Genomic DNA, 16,478 nt, shown 5'->3' with positions numbered 1-16,478 from the left:
GCATGCGCAGATCTGACTGTCCCTATTCCGGTGACTTGTCTAATCTCTATGTTTAGAGGAGACAAGACGGTTAAACCGAGGAGTCGTCCTCCTTCGTTTGTTGGGATTGCCCGGAGCAGGACTAGTGTCTGTATTTTTGTTACGCGCTTTGCACGGTACTGACGGTATGCTCAGCTATCTCCTCTTAAAATCCCCGCAGTAAATTAGACGCTCAAGGAGGTTAAATCCGCACCTCTCAAAGATTTCCACCAAAGAGGTTTCCCTGCGCTCGAGGAATGGAAGGAAGGCTTGCTAGAAAGGCAAAATTACTTTGAAAAGTCAGTGTTTTGCTTTGGTGGGCTTTTTTAAGTACAGTATATGAAAAAATCATGTGAATTTTCCATTGCATTTCATAATTTATGCGTGCTTAAAGTGTAACCTTTTTTTCTGACCTCGTATTATTTGTTCAGACTTAGTTACCTAAGCATTTTTCATTACGGTATGCAATTACCTGTTTATTTGTGTGATTTGTTGTTGTTTTATGTTTCTGTCTCCCAAACATAAAACTGTTTCATGAAGAATAAGAAATTCTAAAGTATTAATCAAGTGCTTTGAGACTATAAAACACTGAGTTTATTTATGATTACAAAGATAAAGAAGGTTGGAGAATAATGACAAACTAGATACTTTTAAAACATTAAAAGTAGTTAAAACCAGATTGAGGTATGTGGACTAAAAAATTATTCACAACCTGAAAGTTGAGAGTTATGTTTTATTCAGCGGGAATTTTTAGGACTTCAAGCCCAGATGCAGCATCTCAAGTAATCCGAATAGAACTGCTCTTAGGAGGCAAGGGGCGGAGCCAGGATATATAGGAGTTTTGCAACAAAGGGCAAGGTAGTCTAACCATCAAAAGATTATTAATTAAAGAACACCAGATCTGTCAAATTAAGGAATTTAGCACTTTTCTATGTATGAGAAGATGCAAGAGTCTGGGCTAACAGAAATCATTCTTTTGATATGCACCTCAGCTGTCTGGGGCCAGTATCTTGTGTTTGCATGTCCTGTTTCCTCAGGGCTCACCCTGGGGAATGGCTGTAGTCTGATGGCTGCTAGGTGGCAGGTAATCTTTTCCTTCCTGAGCTCCCTCAGGGTTCAGCAGCTCACCATAGGCTGTGGCTGTAACCTGCAATCGCTGATGGTTGACTTTTTTATTTACTGATATGGCTGGCAATATTCCATTTATCAGTAAATATGCTTTCTTTTCAAGTTTCATAAAACTGAATTTTTGTTTGCAAGAAGCTTTCCCAGGCGTTTCTTCTTCATCTCTGTTGACTTAAAAAAAAGTGCACAATGTGAGAGTTGCAAATTAAGTTTTATTTGGGGCAAAATGAGGACTGCATCCCAGGAGACATCATTTCAGATAACTTTGGGAAACTGCTCCAAAGAGGTAGGGGGGATGGTCTGTATATATGTGATTTTAGTGAAGGGGGAGTACGTGCAATTGAGCACACATTTTTTTGCAGAAGGTTTCTGCTAGTCACGAGGAGCAGTCGTCACCATTGTCAACTACAGTTGGCAGTTGCCATTGGCACTTGCCATCTACCTCTACGAGGTAAATCAGGCACTGCTGCAGTTGCTAACTTCCAACACCCCCTGAAAGGTGTTCAGGGTGGAGAGCACTCTGTGCTCTGGGAAAAACTGGCAGAACATGTATTTAGATAGATATTTTCAGGAGCTGATTTTATGAGCCCAATTCTCGTATCTCCTCGTATCTAGAAAAACACTAAAATCCTTCATGGTGACGTTTGCTCCTCATGACTAGCAGTAACCTTCACAAGACTACAGAAACCTTCTATAAAGAAAAATATGTGTTTGATTGCATGTTTTTCCCCTTCACCAAAATATATGTATCCTGACCTTCCCCCATACCTCTTTGGAGCAGTTTCTCAGAGCTGAGGTGCTGTCTCCTGGGCTGCAGTCCTCATTTTGCCCCAAATAAAAGTTAACTGCCAACTCTCACGTTGTGCAGTTTTTTTTTAAGTCTACAGTAATGGCGACCACAAAAGAAGGGATCCAGAGTGTGTGGCAACAAAAATAGGAATGAGGTTTTGTTTTGTTCTGTTTTGTTTTGTTTTCCTCTCTGGGTAACCAGGAAAATAAAGGGAACAGTGAACAGGCTAGAGAAGAAACATAACCTGGCCTGAAAGAGTTAATCACTCCTTGTTTTATTTTAACTGTCACTAATCTTTACTGTCTGTAACTAGATTTGTACTTCACAAAGCTAACCTCACTCCCTGACTCTATGTAAATTACATTGGACACCTATCACCCCTAACTCTGTGTGAGTTACATCCTGCCTCTCACTCCCTAACCTCATTACTTCAGGGCACTTACATTCTATACACCCCTTGTAACAAATCAACCTCTGTAGTTTTTGCATTTCAGAAAGAAGGCCACCAGCTTATAAACCAGAAGCAAATGGATGCAATTGCCAGACTGCCAGACCCCAGTTACTGGGTGGCCTGATGCCAGCTATGACTGTTTTGAAATAAAGGGAAAAAAAAAAAGAATGCAAGACCTTCACTGCTTTGATCTTTATCATATACCCTGGACTGCAAACCCCATGTATAAAATCTTCCCTGATTCCCAAGGAGGAGGGGGCACAGTTCTTGAGGCGCTAGCCTGCTGTGTCTTGCCTTCTGCCTGGCAGAAAAATAAAGCCATCTCTCTCTTCCTTCAAAATCTCTGTTTCCATATTTCTGTTTGGCCTAGGTGCACAGAGTAGCCATTATTGCGGCAACAAGTGGACTTCTCTCCTTCACCTGAACTCTACAAGGAACCGGAGCCTTGGTACCAGCAGAGGCCCCTTGAGCCCATCCACCTCCTTGGAGTCCAGAGGAATTTGGGTAAGTCTCTCCTGGTTCTCAGATATCCCATATTGGTTGATGATCCTGAGTTTTATTTGGTGGTATAGCAGGTACCTGCCTCCTCCCAGTTGAAGGATACTGGGGAGAGGCCCAGGTTGAAAGATACCAGGGAAATAACCACCTAGGTGAAAGATACTGGGTGGGGCTCAGTTGAAAGATACTGGGGAGAGGCCCAGGTTGAAAAATACCAGGGAAATATCCACCTAGGTAAAAGATACTGGGTGGGACTCAGTTGAAAGATATGGAGGAAAACTCACCAGGTTGAAAGATACTGAGGGGAGGGGGAGAGGGTGGTTGAAAGATACCAGGATTTGCTCAGTTGTAGGAGACTGAGTGGTCTTGGCTGAGTGGTTAGGTAAGAGGCTGATCTGATGCTTTTCCTCAGTTCAGCTGCCTTAATAGAATTTGTCCAAATAAAAGTGAAGATATTACATGAGAGCCTTGCTTCAAAGAAAAGATACAAGACTCCTCCCAACTGGTAACAGCTTTCTCCAGCAACTCAGAAATTTACAGGAGTGGTGGAGGCAGAGTCCTCATACAGTGCAGGAGTCCCATAGGGAAACCTACTCATTAATTAAAGCATTTGCTCACCGGGGGTTGCAAATAAGAATTGGCCATTCAGCGATCCAAGAACCCATGGTGGTCTTAGACTGCCAATGGAAGAAATCAAGACATGTAAGAGGGCTGAAATGACTCTGGAGTGATGCCTGGAGGAGTTAAGCTCTCAAGCAGCACGCTGGCCCACCACACAATTTCACTAGTAAATTTTATCCCTGACAAATTCAACTTAAAATGGTAAATAGAATCTCTCAAACACAGAAACAAGGGCTGTCAGAAAAACAACTTCTAACTAGCACCCCAGCCAGATTCATGTACAATACATACAGAGCTCATCCTTACAAGTACCTAGTAAATTGAGGAAATTATACTAAAGGAGATCTCAACCTAAAACGGCCAAATTGGGGTTCTTTTGATATTCCAAAACTGAGATTTTTGTGTGCACAGTTAGAATAAGCAGGCCATAAAATCAAACAGACTGTATGGAATGCGTACTTTGGTATTTAGAAGCTTCTAAAAGAGGAAATGATAGAGTAACTGCAGGAAATGAACAAAAAATTGCTTAAGACTATGTCAGAACTAAAAAGGCACTGATTCTCTCTCTCCCTCTGCGCCTCCCACATATCCTCTTCTATCTGAATTGCCTGGCCCTGATGCTATCTCTTTTTCTCTTCCAACTCTTCCTCCTCCTGCTGCTCCCCTCTCCGCAGTAAAGAGATAAAAAATCAGAAGTGATTATGGCTCCTTTTAAGGAGAAACCTATTACAGGGAGAGATGAACTGTCCTTGGTGCTTACATACACACCCTGGACCTGAACAGAACTTAGAGCCTTAGCTAAGGAATTTCCTGATCCAAGTCAGGATCCATTGGGATTTGCTAAGGAATTTAAACTAACTATCCAGACATATAAGAGTGGGTTTTCAGATCAATATCATTTAATACAGCTATTAGTTTCTGAAAGCAAAGCAAGGGAATGGATAGAGAACCCAGAATGGAAATGCCCCTTAATGGATTTTTGAATCACATAGTCCAGAGGTTCACACTGAATGCAAGGAATTAACTCAGAATTATTTGAATGCATCCCAGAGCTTTTTCCAAAAACTGTAGGCTGGACAAAGATTCAACATTGCAAGCAAAACCTGGATGAATTAATTTCAGACTATTATGAAAGATTTGGAAAAAAATTTGACAATATTCTGGCTTGACACCTGAGTCATTCTCTAACTGCCAAAATGATCCCTTGCTTAATTCCACCTTTTTAGAAGGCTTAGATCAGGATTTGGCTACTCTGGTCAAAAGACACAATCTAGGTTGGTCTGCATTGCATACAAATGCCCTTGTTACACTGGCTGACCAACTTTTCAAAACCATTAGAAAGAAAGAAAATGGTTCACGTCTACAAAAATCATGAACCTTCAACTGCGCCAATGAAGTACTCAACATCAGTCAAAGGTCAACCAACCCCATTTAATTCTCAACTGAGAGCGAAACAAAACCTTTGCTTTTAATGCAGAAAACTAGGACATCAGAAAATGAATTGTAAATTAAGAAGGAGAAGCCTACAAATACAAAAGAAAAAAGAAAAAAAGGAGAAGCCTAGAAGGAGAACTGGATTTTAGACCAGAATTTTGAGTTAAACAAGAATAGGGCTGCTCCAAGGGAACATGGGAAGTCTTTCCCCTTCGCCTCTCTAACACCCTGGGAGAAGTAGAAATGATTACACAACGAGAAACAATGAAAGCCCTAATAGATACAGGGGCCACCTTTTCAGTTTTGAACCCTACCAAATTAAAGGCTCTCTCCCTCGGACTAATACCTCGGTACAGATGGTAGGGGTTTCTAATGAGCCTATTAAGTCTCTTAAATCATTACCTTTAAAATTCTACTTAGGGGAACTTAAAGGAAGACACTCCTTTCCTCTAATAGAAAGTGCTCCTGTTCACCTATTAGGTGGAGACCTATTAGAAGATTATGAAGCCCGTATTTCCTTTACTCCTAAGGGAGAAACGTTTCTAGATCTAACGGATCAATCAGACTTCCTTCATCATATAATGTTAATGACTCAAGATGAGGATGACGCTGAACAAGACAAATCGCTAGGCTTAGTACCTAAAGAACTATGGGCACGTCATTCTACTGACATTGGAAGGATAATATGCTACGTCCCCCATCAAAATTACTGTAGATAAGGATAAGCCCCTGCCCAATATTCATCAATATCCATTAAGGCAGGAGGCCATAGAAGGAATAAAACCTTAATTATCAGCTTACATTGAGAAAGGGCTTATTGTGCCTTGCCAGCTCTGTACCACTCCTATTTTGCCAGTTAGGGTAAGGATTGGAGATTTACACAGGACTATCAATTCTATTAATGCTATTATTATCAACGTTGTTATTGTCCCTCAACATTCTGTAGTGCTGAACCCCCATACCTTACTGTCCTGTATTCCTAAGTTCAGTGACTTCCTTTCTGTGATAGATCTCTGTAGTGCATTTTTTAGTATTCCTGTACATCCTGATGATCAGTATCTTTTTGCCTTTACTTGCAATGAATGGCAATATACATGGATGGTAATGCCACAGGGCTATACTAAAAGCCTCACTTATTCCAACCAGATATTAAAAGCCGATCTAGATGACCTGGATTTCCCTCATACGTCAGTTTTGTTACCATATGTGGACAATTTACTGCTGTGTTCAAGTTCTTTGATAAACAGCCAGGAAGACACCTTTTTGTGGAGCCCTATATCAGAGTCACAATTTGGAGTTAATTTATGGCCTAGCAACTCAATTCTAGAGTTAGTCTGACCCCCTAGCCACGTTTGTTTCCTAACTTTGGCAGTGTTTCCTGACGTAGGCTGTATTTCCTGACTTAGGCTAGCTGATAACAAGACCCCTTATTGGGGAAGGTATTCAACGTATAGGATCCTGGCCTATCACCGAACGACACCCTTTGCCTTATGGCACACTGACCAATCAATAAATGCCATTCTCCTAGCAGGGATTTTCTTTGTCTTGGGATTATAAAAGCTTGCTGCGAGCCCACAAGAGGGTTGGCTCTCCCTGGTCTGCCAGTAAGTCGGCCCACTGATTTTTCAGCGCCTTTCACACTCTCTCTGTTCCTTGTTTTCAATAAACCTACTCTTTCCTACGCTGCTTGTGTCTGGAAATTCTTTTCCAACCCACACTTGTATTTACTTCAGAAGCTAGCCTTAAATGTAAAATGTGCAAAGAAAAATTGCAATTCTGCAAGACTAGTGTTAAATATTTAGGACATAGCATAGCCAAGAAGGACTTTTAACTGATCTGGATAGAGCAAAAGGCATTCTAGCCTTCCCCGCCCCAAAGACAAAAAGACAGTTAAGGGGATTTTTAGGACTTGCAGGCTACTGTAGGAATTTGATTCCAAATTTTTCCTTAATTCCTCAGCCACTGTATAATCTACTCAAACAAGACCAACCTGAACCTCTTTGCTGGAACGCAGAACATTCTGAAGCCATGGAGACTTTGAAAAACTTCTGGCCAAGGCACCAGCCCTGGGCATACCCTTCCTCTTCTTTGTTCACAAAAACAAGGGGGCTGCATTAGGAGTACTAACCCAGCAACATGGTGGTTATTACTGGCCAATAGGATATCATAGCCAGCAGCTAGATTCGATAACCAGGGACCTCCCCCCTCACCTCCAGGCTATCACAGAGACAGCTGTGAGCTGTGCTGTGTCAGGCCACAGATGTGATAGTCATGAGTCACCTTCTTTCAGTCTTTGTTCCTCACTCTGTAGAAGCCTTACTAAACTCTCTTCACACACACTATTCTGCAAGTCGATTAACCTCCCATGAGATTGTCTTACTCTCACCGTCACAGATTTAGCAAGCTTAATCCAGCCACCTGTGAAGAGGTGGGAATAATAGAAGATGAGAAGACCCTATGAAGCTTCAATTAACTAATTAATCCAGAAAAAAATAAACGAGTGAACTTTAACATAGCTTTTAATGAATTAACAATTTTTAAAGTAACTATCCTCCAATAAAAGTTAACTGAGGAGGGAGAAGGAGGGGAGGAGGTGGGGGAGGAGAAGGAGGATGAGTAGCAGGTGGAGGATACTTGCAGGTAGAAAGGTACAAACTGGCCAGTGAAGTGGTTACTGCCAAATGCTACTCCCTCACAGCCCCAGGGCTCTGCAAAGTCCCAGCACCATGACACAATGGGACTTGTGTGTGCGGCAGGCAAAACCAAGAAGTGAAAAGTCTGGGACGGAAAAGGATCTTGGGAAGGAGTGCATTGTCCAGGAATCGAACCCAGGTCTCCCTCGTGGGAGGTGAGAATTCTACCATTGAACCACCAATGCCCGTTCCTGCCCATGCCTCTGACTGCTCTCCAGAAAGAATCTCCAGAGCGACCAAGAGACCCGCGGCTGGGAAACAAAGAGGTTCCAAAATTGGCTTACACCCCTGTCTTTGGAAGAGAGATCACAGATTGACATGCACTCAAAACAGAGGCTTGAGAAGAAGGCCTACAATTGGGCAACAGCATCAAGTGGGAACATTCAAATGAAAATAAAATATCGGCTTCGTCAGCTCACACTACAACTCTGAGAAAGGCCCTTTCTAACCATACAACAGATCCCTGCAGAAAACACATCGGAAATTCATCCAGATCTCTTGTTTATGACCCTATACCTTCAACTGTCAACCTCAAACTCTTACCTTAGATAGTCTGAGAAAATAATCCAACTTGCTAGGTTAAGCAAGTGAAATTCTAATCTAGGCAAGAAATAAACAGAAGCAGAATTAGACTGGAATTAGAAGAAGGAAAGTGCCAGAATCAAAATAGAGATAATGAAGAAACAAAAAACAAAAAAAATTATATGAAAAAAAAGGATTTCCCTGGTGACACAGTGGTTAAGAATCTGCCTGCCAATGCAGAGGACACAGGTTTGAGCCCTGGTCCAGGAAGATCCCACATGCTGCAGAGCAACAAAGCCTGTGCGCCACAGCTACTGAGCCTGCACTCTAGAGCCCGCAAGCCACAACTATAAGCCATCCTGCCACAACTACTGAAGCCCGTGCACCTAGAGCCTGTGCTCCACAGCAAGAGAAGCCACCACAATGAGAAGCCTGTGCACCACAAGGAAGAGTAGCACCCATTCGTTGCAACTAGAGAAAGCCTACATGCAGCAACGAAGACCCAACACAGCCAATAAATAAATTAGAAAAAAAAAAAGTGAGCAGAAAAGAAAAAAAAACAATTTTGGTTGTGGTGACTTTAGAGAATAAAATCACCTCTGAGTGATTAAAGTTTAGACTAACTAGTCGAAATGCTTTATCACCTGCTGTTATAAAACCCTGATCAACGGAACAAGTTTTACCAAGCATAACAGTGTAATCGTATTCTAGGGTTTATATCAACAATGCAGTTTATGACCTTGATGCTGGATCAGGACATTTCAATGGTATAACTGCTGTTAATGGTCTGTTTGTTCAATGTTAAAGTCCCACGTGATCTGAGTTCAGACTATAGTCATCCCGGTCGCTTTCTGTCTATTATAGATTTCTCCCAGTACGAAAGGACAAGAGAAATACAGCTTACTTTACAAAATATCTTCAAACTAAATGATGACATCATCTACATTCAATTAATTTATACACACCCTGCTGTAGAACAGGGTTTGTTATGGTGGCAGAGCCTGTAATTGGATAAAACAAACCTTTATCTGCAGTGGTTCAAGTCCTCTTCCTAAGAATATGTTTATAATCAACATTCCTTTCACAAATTACCCCATTTAACTCACCAAAGCATTCCTTATATTAACTGAATGGAAAATCCTAGGCTATGTACAAATCCAGAAAGGGCCAAACATCATCAACCCCTGTGGATTATTACAACCCATTGCTGAGGCATTCAGATTATTTATTAAACAACCACTATGACCATCAATATCATCAATTTATATATTATTGCCCCAATGCTAGCCTTAACCCTGGCTCTCACAACGTGAATTCCTCTTCCCATATCTTATCCACTAATTAATACAAATGTAGGCACACTATTTATATTAGCCATATCGAGCCTAGCCATTTATTCCATCCTCTGATCTGGATGAGTTCCAGATTCAAAATACTCACTCGTGGAAGCTCTATGGGCAGTAGTGCAGACAATCTCATATGAGGTAATGTTAGCAATTATTCTCTTCTCAGTCCTACTGATAAATGGATTATTTACACTTTCAACCATAATTATTACACGAGTACCAAGACTAATTTTCTCCTGACCCCTAACCAGAACTTGATTATCTCTGTACTAGCAGAAATCCAGTGAAGCCCCACTTGATTTAACAGAAGTAGAATCAAAACCTGTATTTGGCTTCAATGTGGAAAATATAGCAGGCCCATTCGCTGTGTTCTTCCTAGAGAATATATCAATGTCATTATAATAAACATTTTCACAACAATCTATTTTAGGACAATCCCTATGTGCCAGAAATATAAAAAAACCCAAAGTTATCATTAAAACACAACTAACAACCTCCTTTCTATGAATTTGAGCATCCTGCCCACAATTTTGATATGATCAACTTATACATCTCTAATAAAAAAAATTTTACTACTAACCTTAGCACTATGTATATGAGAATTTTCACTACCTGCTATCAAACCAGGCAACCCACCACAAACTTAAGAAATATGTCCAACAAAAGAGTTACTTTGATAGAGTAAATGATAGAGGTTTAAATGCTCTTATTCTTGGAACTGAACTTACTTCTAAGAATTTTACGTTCTCCATGCTACCACATTACACCACATGCTATATAGTAAGGTCTGCTAAGTAAGCTATCAGGCCCATACTCACAAAATATTGTTGTATATCCTTCCTGTACTAATAAACTCTATTGTTTTTACTATCATTCTGCTGACCGTTATCTCAGGAAACATAGCTGTAGTAACAAGCTCACATGGGTTAATGGTATCCCCATTCTAATAAAAAACATGAACCCATAAGCTATAGAAGCATCCAACAAATATTTTCTGAAACAATCCACCATATCAATACTGCTTATAATGGCTATTATCATTAATCTAATATACTCTGGTCAAGGAAGACAATGAATTACAAAAATCTTTAATCCAGTAGCATCCACCATCATAACAATAGCCCTTGTCACAAAAGTAGGACTTTCCTCATTTCACTTCTGAGTGCCTGAAGTAACACAAGGCATTCCATGAACAGCGGGCCTGCGGCTATTAACATGACAAAATTACACCCCATCAGTTTTATACGTGTCACCATCCATCAACCTAAACATACTATTAATCATAGTGATACTATGAATCATAACTGGAGGCTGAGGAAGACTTAGCCATACTCACCTAGAAAAAAATATGGCCTCCCCATAGAGGATGAATAACAGCTATTATAATGTACATTCCAATTATAACAATCCTAAACATGCTAATTTATAACAACACTATCTTGTTACTATTTATGCCCAGATCATATACTACAACAGGATCATCATCACATACATGAGATAAAACACCTCCTATCACAGTCCTTATCCTCACCATTATAGTATCATTAGGAGGTCGCCCACCACTATCAGGGTTTTTACCCAAATGAATAATTATCCAAGAGATAAAAATGATAACATCATTCTACCAACACTAATAGCCATCATAGCAGTACTCAGCATATATTTCTACTTACAGCTAACATACTCCACATGACTAACTATATTCCCTTCAATAAACAACACAAAAATAAAATAATTTGAACATACAAAACAAATAACCTTCTTACCATTACTAATGATAATAACCACACGATTATTACCCTTAACACCCATTCTATCAGTGTTGGGCTAGAAATGTAGGTAAGTTTAGACCAAGAGCTTTCAAAACCCTAAACAAGTACAACTTACTTAATTCCTAAAAATAAGGATTGCAAGACTCTAACCTACATCAATTGAATGCAAATCAAACATTGTAATTAAGCCAAATCATTACGAGATTGATGAGTTTTGACCCCAGGAAATTTTAGTTAACAGGTAAATCCTCTAGTCGACTGGCTTCAATCTACTTCTCCTGCCTCCAAGAAAGAAAAAAAAAAAAGGCAGGAAAATCACCAGCAGAATTGAAGCTGCTTCTCTGAAGTTAAAATTCAATTTGTTGATTCACCACCGGGTTTGCCAAAAAGAGGGCTCAATCTCTGTCTTTAGATTGACAGTCTAATACTAGTTCAGTCATTTTACCTCTATTCTTAAACTGCTGATTATTTTCAACAAATCACAAAGATATCAGCATTTCATGTTTACTATTTGGTGCTTGAGCTGGAGTAGCAGGCACCACCTTAGGTCCATTAATCCACACTGAGCTATGCTAACCTGCAGTGCTACTTGGAGATGATGAAATCTGTAATGTAGTCATAACAGTCCCTGCACTTGTAATAACTTTCTTTCTGGTTGTACCCATTATAATTGCAAGGTTTGAAAACTGACTTGCCCCACTAATAACTGGGGCACCTGTTATAGACATTTCCCTGAATAAATCATATAAACTTCTGACTATTTCCCCCATCATTCTTACTCCTACTCCAATCACCAATAGTAGAAGCTGGTTCTGGTACCAGTGGAACCATATATTCAGCTCTAGCCGACCTAACCATTTTCTCTTTACATTTAGCAGGTGTCTCTTCAATTCTTGGTGCTATTACTTTTATTACTGTAGTCTTTAATATAAAACCAGCAGTCATATCCTAATACCAAACACCATTATTTGTTTGGTCTGCCCCAACTATAGCCATATTACTGTAATTATCACTCTCAGTCTGAGCACCAGCACTGCCACACTGTTAACAGAAACCTAAACACTACTTTCTCTGACCTGCAGGAGGAGACCCAATCCTATACCACCTATTTTGATTCTTTGGTCACTCTGAAGCCTGTGTTCATAGCCTACCAGGGTTTATTATAATCTCACATATCATTACATACTATTTAGGACAAAAAGTGCCTTTCAGCTGTTTGGAAATAGTATGAGTCATGTCCACTGGCTTTTTAGAATTTATCTTGTGAGCCCATCATATGTTTACTGTAGAATAGGTGATGACTCATGAGCATACTTTGCATCAGCTACCATAATTATTTCTGTCCCTACAGGTGTAAAAGTATTTAGCTGATTAACAACTCTTCACAGGGGTAATGTTATGTGACCTCCCACTGTATCATGAGCTTTAGGCTTTATTTTTCTTTTCACAATAGGTGGTTTGACAGGAATCGTCTTAGCCAATTCATCTCCAGACATTGTCCTCCACAATACACACTCTGCAGTAGCACACTTCCATGGCATAATGTCCATGGGAGCAATCTGTGTGGGACCTCAGGCCATGTAGAACAAGGCACGTGTCCAGGACCATCTCACCACTGTTGTTTTGCCCATTCAGTTTTCTCTCCTGTGAAATGCTGTTCATGACTGGCCCTGTTTTCTGCTGGGCTGTGTATTATTAGGACATATGTATGGCTGTTGATTGTTGGATTAATTTACATATGTGTGTGTTTACATCAACATATATGTAGGTTGATGTATATATATACATATGATGTATATGTGTATATATATATATGTGGATACATAATGTCATGTATCCACGATTATGGTATCATACAGAGTATTTCTCTGCTCTAAAAATCCTCTGTGCTCTGCCTGTTGGATGCCCTCAGCCCCTGACAACACCACCCTCTTATTGTCTCTGTAATCTGCCGTCCCCAACATGTGATTTTTTTGGAATCCCACAGGATGTAGCGTCTCAGACCACCTTCTTGTTCTTTGTTTATTTGAAATTGTCTTTTCATTCCACATCACTCAGAGAATGTTATTCTAGTGCAATGGACTTTGATGCCTAAAAGTCTCATTGATTACCCAGCATATCTATGCTTATAAATAATTAAATTTTTGTTTTATTTACTATGACCATAGAGTTCTAAGGGTTAAATTTTTTCAGAATTATTATTACAGTTATAAGTAGTTCTAACTCATTAAAACAGTATATATATGATTAACCATTTTAATAATTACTAAACAAAGATAAATGCTTATTTGAAACATCTTTTAATAGAATGAATGTAACTGTTACCACGTGGAGCTAAATTGGAACCCATGTTAGATCTGTTTCTTTGACTTTTGTTACTGTAATCATACATGATGGCCTGCCTCCGGGAACACTGCCCCTCTGCCTGAATGTTGAACTCAAGTGCCTCTGTTCAGGCCACCGGTGGACAATCTGCCCTGCCCACCTGTGTGAATGGCTGAAATTAATATATCCCCTCACTGAGGCTGGGTATTCCCGAAGATCTTTTGTAAGACTGATGGCCCTTTAACTTTACTTCCCCACAGCCCCTCCCTCTCTGGCTCTATAAAACAAACTAGCATCCAGACCCCAATAAGATGGTTTTTTGAGGAGACACTAGTCTTCCATCTTCTCAGTTTGCTGGCTTTCTGAATAAAGTCGTATTCTTTGCCTCAACACCTCATCTCCGATGCATTGGCCTGTCGTGTGGCGAGTAGAATGAGCTTGGACATAACTTTTCCCTTTTATTTTTATATGTATTCAAGGATGACCATGATTAATTTCCAGGAAGAGAAAAAATTCAATACTTAGATCTATTCCTAGTTTGTATTTTTTAGATATTAGCACTGATATTATCTTTTTCAGATAAGAGTGGGAGTTTTGTTACAAAAATTTCACATTCTTTCAATTCCTTCCCAATTACATACCCAAATATTACACAAGAGGTCTGGTCACCTATCAGCTGACAATACGATTAGCTTTTTTTTCAATCTTATTGAAAGCAAACCATGGGAAACTTTCAAGAGGATTTATGAGAGTCACTTTTCAGTGTCTGGGAAGCAGGACAAAGGCTTCACCAGGCTCAGCAACTAAGCAACTGTTGATTTGACCAGCTACTCTTTCACTGAGAAAGTCTTGCTTAACCTGATGGTCTGGGAAAGTTGCGACACTCTCTCTCTTATTCTGCCTTTGTACACATGGTATTTTATTTTAATAAATGGCTCTTACTGCAGGATGTGCTTTAAATGCATTTTCTTCAAATCTGCACATTTAGCTTATTCTGCTTGTGGAAGATGATTGGCATGTCCATCCCTGCCTGCTTGGCCCACCAGCGTCGTTGAATTCTCTGATAGTCAAGACTCATGTCAATGCTCACTGCAACAAACATGTGTGTTTGTGTTGAGAGCAGGCTCACCAAACCGGTGAGAGGCAAAGTGCAGGACGCAACCCTAAAAGCAGCCCCGCAGAGGTCAGAATAAGATGGAGCTGGGTGAACATGGTTCCTATTTAAGTCACAAGAATAGGAGAGATCAAAATGCCGCTTCTCATTAAGCTGCTGAACAGGCAATGATGCATTATTACCTAAAACTCTGGGATGTTTTAACATCTTTATCGAGGTGTAATTGACATACAACAAATGCACACATTTAAAGTGTGCAGTTTGATAGGTTTTGAAACATGTGTACCCCACCTAAATAATGATTATACTGTTGATGAAAAACCAATCAGTGGTCAATTTAAGAAAGAAATGCGCCAATGGAAAATTTTATTTGCATTAACCTGAGGATTCTAACCCAGGAGACAGTTTTTCAGAGAGCTCTGGGGACTGTTCTGAAGAGGTTGGGGGTGGGGAGCAGTATATATGTGATTTTAACAAAGGGATATGTGCAACCAAGCATGCAGCTTGGTAGGAGGTCACTGCTATTCAGGAGGAACAGATGCCTTAATGGTTTTAGTGCTTTTCTAAGTGTGGGAAGAGGCAAGAACCCAGGTTCATAAAAATTTTCTCCTGAAAATATCTAACTCTCTGAGGGCCAGTTCTGCCAGTTTTTCCAGGGCACAAAGTGCTTTATCCTGATCTTTGCCTTGAATTCCTTTCAGGGTGTCCTGTAAGTCAGTGACTGTGGTGGTTGATGACTTAATTCTTATGGAACTGGGTGGTGGGCAACAATCTTTATGTTACAACACCCGCCCTTTTGGTCTTAATTTTGACCAAGGTTTAGGAGGCATTTCATGACCGAGTCATTGGTGCTAGGAATGCTCATTCCCAGATCAGGCGAGGATTTCCTTGATGGGCCACTCAATGTGCTGTTACTGAACTAAGCTCTATTAAAATAGCCCAAAGCCTCTGGGCCAGCTGTCCTGCTAATCTGTTATGGTCCTGGAAGTGATTGCCTCTTGTGGTTTCTTCCCATATCTAGAGTTACAGTATTATAATCACTGATGTTATAGAACTATGTGATTGGTCAATTGTTTTAAGTGACCTAGTCATCATTATTTTTAGCAGAGGCTCAGTCACACTTTTGGTAATGTAAGAAACAATAGTTTTGTAAAATAGGCAGAATACAAGTAATATAGCTAGTGACATTAATAAGGTCATAAGTAAGTATTTCAGCTAAGAACTCCAGTATCTCCCCAGGTTGTCTGACCAATCTGTTCTGCACCAGTCATTATCTTTAAGGGAAATGACATATTGGTATTGTCCATAAAGTCCACCGAAGGTGTCTGCACATACAAGGAGAGTAGTGGGTCATCGTGACCCCTTACAGGATAAGGAAGTGAATGTTATCTTCTAAGGATCTACATAGCTGTTGCTAGAAAGAGAAAAATTGATTTTTGTGGCTGAGCAGATATTTCTGCCACTGGGGAGGTCAGGTTAACACACAACACAGATGCACAGGGACACTAATGGGGAGGGAGGAGGCCAAAGGGCAGAGAAAAAGTTTATGTTTTAAATTTTTTTTGTCTTGCCTAAAAATAAGAATTTTTATTTCATCAATACCCTCATCCCCAGAACTTTGCTCCCACTCTCCCCAATCCAGGAAAACTTGGATCTGCTTTCTGTCAATACAGATTACTTTGCATTTTCTGGAAATGTACATGTGACTGTGTGTGGGAGAGTATATCAAATTTTGGTTTTCAGCTTCAGGATAAGTTACTAAGAAGACA

The 16,478-nt window shown here is 40.1% G+C and overlaps 1 long non-coding RNA gene across 1 annotated transcript; it reads left to right on the top strand.

The window, feature by feature from the left end:
• Positions 1-37: 37 nt before the first annotated feature.
• LOC130829153 (uncharacterized) lies at positions 38-14,533 on the top strand. The gene is made up of 3 exons (XR_009047464.1): positions 38-164; positions 2,755-2,888; positions 6,897-14,533. It is a non-coding gene; the product is annotated as an uncharacterized LOC130829153 (long non-coding RNA).
• The last annotated feature ends 1,945 nt before the right edge of the window (positions 14,534-16,478 follow it).

The sequence above is a fragment of the Hippopotamus amphibius genome, chromosome 9 (genome assembly GCF_030028045.1).
Source record: "Hippopotamus amphibius kiboko isolate mHipAmp2 chromosome 9, mHipAmp2.hap2, whole genome shotgun sequence".
Taxonomy (NCBI): Eukaryota; Metazoa; Chordata; class Mammalia; order Artiodactyla; family Hippopotamidae; genus Hippopotamus; species Hippopotamus amphibius.
The sequence above is the reverse complement of the archived record's forward strand: the minus strand, read 5'-3'. Positions and strand labels throughout refer to the sequence as shown.